Genomic DNA, 6,294 nt, shown 5'->3' with positions numbered 1-6,294 from the left:
CAAAATTGTGAAAAGTACTTAAGTATTTCATGTCTTATAATCTACTTCTGAAGACCGTTTCAATGTTCTTCTTGAGGTCATTCAGAAAAAAATTGTTTTGTAGAAATAAATCATGGGACACTCGTAAAAGAAAATTCTATTTCCAGAAATGTTTATCACTCTTTTATAGCAATTAATAAATAAATGTAATAACTAATACTATTGTATATGCTTACATATGTTATGCATGTTTTTTAAGTATGCCATTGTATATAAAATATTTTACAAAAGGAAAAATAAGAAAACCCTACTAAGCTTTAATTTTCTTTTAAGATACAGAAAATACAGATACCAACAACTTCTGGCTTTGCTTTTTGTTTTTTTGTGGGTTTTTTTTTTGGTGAGCCTAAGGTCTTCTAGCAAAACAACAAGTAATAACTGCTTACAGACAACTTAAATCTTAATACTACATCTTCTTCACAGCACAAATGTTTAAAGCATTTAATAAGAAACCACGTTACACTTTCTTAACCTTTTTTCTTTCTAATCATCAACTTTCTTTTGTTGAATTTCCGAAACACTAGAAGAGCAAATATGTTACTTCAGTACTTTAAAAAATGAGCTGCATGAACCTTGTTAAACTGTGCAATATGACAATATAAAAAACTGTTCACACGAAAAAAGCCTAGAATTCTGATCGATGCATTACATATATAATTTATTTATAGATAGATAGATTCACATGTATTTAATGATATTTATAAAGGTAAAATACAGTAGATACAAAATGAACGCTGACAATATTAATTGACACAAGAGGCTCTCAAATAAACAAATATAGTTTAAGTGCTCTTCAATTTTTACTATCTTAAGCTTGTAAATTGAAGGTGCACATATTGCTTGAGCAGTCTAGATGCATATGATATAAAATAAAAAAAATAATTCCAGTGGTATCATAACTAGTAAGAATTCAAATTCAATTAATATACATGAGATACATATTTCAGTAAGAAATTAAATAAATTCTTATACTGCCCTGAATAAGTATCAAAAACAATGCAAAAGAAATGATCGCAGCTCTGTAAACCATTTAATCACATCACAGCTGAATATTTAGCAACTTTTAATTATCATCTTCAGCTACTCCCATGTTTTTTTTTTTATCTTTTTCAGTATCACAACAAACAAAAAAAACTGATTGACCATATGATGTGAAACCTAAATTACAGTCATGCTGATGATCTTGGCTATTGACATTTTGGGGCCACCACATGCTACTGGAATAGATACCTTAGATGAAAATAATTAGTGAACACAGAAGATCTATTTTACATTTTCAAACTTTGTTTTACTTTTTGGGAAAGTTATTATGACATTATGTCTTACAGAGGCAATCTTTCAAAGAAAAAAAAAAAGACCAGCAAAATACACAGAGAAGAAAAGGAGCAAATAAACTAGACAATGAGATTGTTGGTATAATTGTTGAAGTTAGGATAACAACTACTTAACAAGTCTTAATAAAAACATTTAGAACATGATTACACTTTGCAAATAATTCTCTAGACAAACACAAGTTTGTCTTAATAGTCAACATTTCTTTTCTAATGCCTGAAAAAAAAAAAAAAAAAAAAAATAATAAAAAATAAGGAAAAAAAAAAAAAAAGGATCATTGTTCTTAATTACAAATTTGTTAGTCTAACACATAAAAAACAGTCCAGTATTTGCTCTTAGTGATGGGGGAATTAATTACACCTGTGGCTTGTTAATTATCTGAGAATAAAGCTATATCATTTTTTTCTTTTTTGAGGTCAAAAAAGAATTTCTAGCTCTCAAATCAGCTCAACACATACTCCAAAATGGATTCCGTTCATCCTGAATTTTTGAAAAAGTCACTCAAGAATACGAAAGTGTTGAAAGCTGTTTTTTTTGTCAGTTTGCTCATGAAGTGAAAAATACAAAGGAAGAGGAGTAAAAGACACATTTAGAGAGAACAATCTTGAACTGCAGAAATGGAGTGTCAAACAGTCAACAGAAACAGCAGGGGTTATTAGAGAGCATTTAGAAATGTTCATATAACTTATGCCTGTTTGTAAATCAGACAATCTAATAAAAGACTGGTGTTTCTGTGAGAATGGGGGAAGGTAGGTGGAAAGAAAAAGTTGTTAATAAATGATTTGCAAGCATGATAATGTTTTTCAGAACTGAAACAAGCGTTCTTCTTTCATACTCTGGGATTCCTATTTCAAATTTGCCTTTCAAGCAGGTAAAGCTCTTTACTAACAAGACCTGTCAGCATTATTGAACATGTGAGTACAAGCTGAGGAGGGAGAGGAAAAAATGTTCCTATGGACAAAGTTAAATCTGTAAAAAATACTGAAGGACTGAATTATTTAACACTCATTCCACTACCATTCCATTCAATTTGGCATCACTTTCTGTGTTTTGTTTTGTTGTTTTTATCGTCGTTGTTTGAAGCAATATAAATTTGAGGGCACTACAAACAGAGTAGGTCTAAAGTTAATTCTTCTAGTTCATGTTCCCTATTTCCCTTTAGTTTTCTGATAAGCCTAAATTGAACGTCTCAAGAGTCCCACAAACCCCAAAGCAAATGCTGTAATTTGGATTGCTTAAGAGGCAGAAAGTTCTCTAATCTGACCCAGATTTTCTGCTAGTGTCAGTTAATAGAATTCACTTGGCAGTCCTTCCTATTAAACAAGCCTTTATACTCCTATCTTTGAAAAAAGAATTATTCAGTAGCAGGTTAAAAAAAGTGTTTTAAAAAGCCTGTCTGCATTCTCAAGAGTGTAGAACTGAATTAACAATGATACTGAATGTTTGAAACATCAGTACAATGATCAGAACTAGTTTGAAATTTTCAGTGAAGACTGCTTTTATTGAAAGCAGTGAAATTTATCCATTTGATAAACTCCCAATAAAACAGGAGACAAAATGTCACCAGACACTGACAAATATGTTGGATGACTGATAAAATTATTCCCTCTTCCTTTCTTTTGTCCTTTCTATAGAGCTTACAACATTTTTAGAACATTCGACATTAAGAATTCCAACATGTTTTATTTGCTGTATTTACATTTTAAACAAAAATAAAGCATGACATGTCTTACATTTTTATTCTTTTGAGAAATCAAATTTTTATTATATTTTTAAACAGGAATTACCAAGCATATACCGTATCAAGAAGTGCGTCTCTAGGAATTATTTAATACTTCTATTATAAATTGAAATTGTTTATTAAAACTAAAAATACTAAAAATAGTTTTTGTATCTCAAAAAACATCACACCAATTATTTAGCTACATTTCAAAAACTTAATACTCATACCATGGAGTAAAAAAGTTAAAAACCAGTATGAATTTTGTTACCTCAATTACTGCAATTGTAGCCAGTCACATGACTGGCTTGAAGTAACTCCACTACTGATTAATTCTCTGCATTATTTTCTTAATTCATGGACACGATGAAAACTTTTTACAGGAACTCTAAAATATACAAATACAGTACGACTATGACTGGATCAAGTCATGTTACTCTGTTGTAAGGAATGTATTAGCAATCAATATAATATGTAACCTTCATTTGGTCAACTTTGCAGTTTTCAGGTTTCACATATATGGACAGGATCTCCCAAGCCTTCTCTATTACAAGATAAACAGTCTCAGCTCTCTCAGTTATTCCTCAGAGGAGCTCTCTGAGTCATTCTTCAGCTCTCTCAGTCATTCCTCAGATGATAGGAGCCTATCATCCTCTTCATGGCCCTTCATTGAAGTCTGTCCAGTAATTCCAGGTCATCCCTGTATGATGGGTCATCCCTGTGAGCCCCAGAGCATATGACCAGCATTCCAGGAGTAGTCTCACTCAGCTGAGACTTCCCCCAGGGGAAGGATCATCTCTCTCTCAACTGCCAATACTTTGCCTAATACAGTCCAGAATACCATTAGTCTTCTTTGGGACAATGGCATATTGCTGGCTCATGTTCTGTCTTCTATTCATAATACTTCCACTTGAGATGCAGATACCATCTCTTTAAAAAACACCTTAGTCTTACAGATTCTCATCATGTACTGATCACCGAGAAAGTCTCTGCATTACGTACATCTTCCAGTTATGTTACTCAAAGTTTTTTCAAAATATTTTATGTTTCATATTTTATATTGACTAAGTCAATTCCACATCCATATCAATACCGCAACTCTTCAGCTTACATCAGAAAAAGATTACTTCCAGATTAACTACATGGGATGTCCTGATTAGTTCTACAAGGAAGTGATGCCAAATCCAAGGGACATAAAGATTGTACTTTTTGACCATGATGCTTATTTGTTCAACCATAAATCTTTGGTCCAGGCATATTCAAAAATGGAGGTAGACTTCCAGTCAAAACTCTCAAATCATGCTCCTTAAGCAAAATAACTGGAAATCCCTCAGCTCTTGATAAAAAATCTAAAGGAATGAACATTCAGATAAAACAGATCTTCACCATAGATCTATATATAAATTCAGCTGATTACTTTTAAAGCTTAATAATTCACAAGAATCTGTTGTCTTCTTGTCCAGAAAAAAAAAAAAAAAAACGACATCAGCATCAAGACTTCATTCAGCGTGTCTATAGTGACAATTTGCTTTGCTTTATGTTGTCAATTAAAATTCCTTTTATTTTTTTGCTAAGTCAATGGAATTAGATTACCACAGAGATTTCATTACAGCCACAGACAGGACAGCAGCTGAGGTATGCAATTTTCTCCCTATGATGGCGGTCCTCACTAAACAGTTTATTGGAATAATTGTCTATGTAAGGACAATAACTGTTTCCATCTTGAATACTGTCCTCCAATAAAATCATCACTTCACAAAAATGGATGCAAATGAGCTGGTTCTATTACCACTATCATTTAGTAGGAACGTTTATGGCTGTTCTGTATTTAACACATTTAATTGTAATATTCATTGCTCAATGAAGTTCACAGCATGTTAGAAAGAATAAATAATCTGAAACGAACAGAATCATACTTCCCCCACTACTCTGTGATTTCTAAATAGTGAAATGCTGTGCTGAATTTGTCAGAAAAACAAAACCAATATCCAGCATATTTTCCATAATCTTATATCCTTAGTCTTTGCTTAACATCAACTATCAGCAACCCTGAAGACAGATTAATGAAGTACATGGTATTTTCAATTAAGTCAGTAAGAATATCCATGTATTAAATTTGTATTGTTCAACACAGCATTAAGTATGGTTTATACATCCATAAATTCTGATATACTTAACAAAAAGATGAAGAAATAGTATGAAAACATGAGCAGAAGGGAACAAGGCCAAAAATTCACATTACATTCAATTTTATACCTATCTTGACATTTGGCACTTCTGACCTTTTTCCTTCCCTTGGCTATTCAAATTTAATCAGCTATGCCCCTAAAGTGCTCTGAACAAGAAACAGTTGCTTTCTGAAGGTGAATTATTGGCCAATTAAATTCACTGATTTAATTCCATATTTTCCCAACAACTGCATGAGCAAAATTCAAGGTGTAAAGGAAATATCTAGATAAAAGCTGAGAGGCAGCAGAGAAGTCAAAGCAAATTAGAGATTCTTAACTCTATAAAGGCCACTGAAATAAACAGGTATAAGGGGGAAGTGAGGGGAGAGGGGCAGGAAAAAAAAAAACTTGTTACATACATATGAAGAATACAGAATAAGGAAAACTGATGATTTATTGGTATAATAAAAATATATGACAAAACCTTCCACACACATGTCCACTTCATGCTTGACTCGATACATGGGAAGATTCCAGGGAATGTAGTTCTATGGAGTTAAGTCTTGCTCCAGAAAAAAAGAAACACTTTTATTTCCATTCGCTGCAATTGATGCTTTCAGAGAAGCATAAGATCGTGTAGCTCTGAAACTAGAGACACGAGGACAGAATATGAAACATAAAAATGCACATGGCTCTGTTAAAAGACAGAGGGGCAGGCAGTTTTTTGAAACAGTAACACAGGTAGAGATTTTTACTGACTTTTCTGAAACTGAATGAAGATTAAATGAGACTCATTCCACATAGAGTGTGTTCTCCCTGGCATGAAAAGACTAACAACTCAGTATAGCTTGATAAAGAGAAGACTGACAGTAATGAAACAAAATAAGTTATTTTTCTTTTCTAAAAACTGAAGAGATACTGAAGCAGTATCCAGCAACTACTCCACTAAGTCTTGTGAGGTACTAGCAAGCACAGCTGTAAAAAGGGAGGAAACCTCTGGAACTACATTGAACCAGCTTTATGAATAGCCAATGT

At 32.6% G+C, this 6,294-nt stretch overlaps 1 protein-coding gene across 1 annotated transcript in view; it reads right to left on the bottom strand.

Moving 5' to 3' along the window:
- Positions 1-5,820, bottom strand: part of SGCZ (sarcoglycan zeta) — a 154,036-nt gene extending 148,216 nt beyond the window's left edge. The window contains exon 1 of the mRNA XM_042871682.1: positions 5,755-5,820. The gene's annotated coding sequence lies outside the window, so the exon portion shown is untranslated. The remainder of the gene's footprint in view (positions 1-5,754) is intronic.
- Positions 5,821-6,294: the final 474 nt, after the last annotated feature.

Source organism: Lagopus leucura, unplaced genomic scaffold (genome assembly GCF_019238085.1).
Source record: "Lagopus leucura isolate 7727_CA_CO unplaced genomic scaffold, USGS_WTPT01 Super-Scaffold_100004, whole genome shotgun sequence".
In the NCBI taxonomy this organism is placed as follows: Eukaryota; Metazoa; Chordata; class Aves; order Galliformes; family Phasianidae; genus Lagopus; species Lagopus leucura.
Note: the sequence above shows the minus strand (reverse complement) of the source record. Positions and strands in the feature narration are given on the sequence as shown.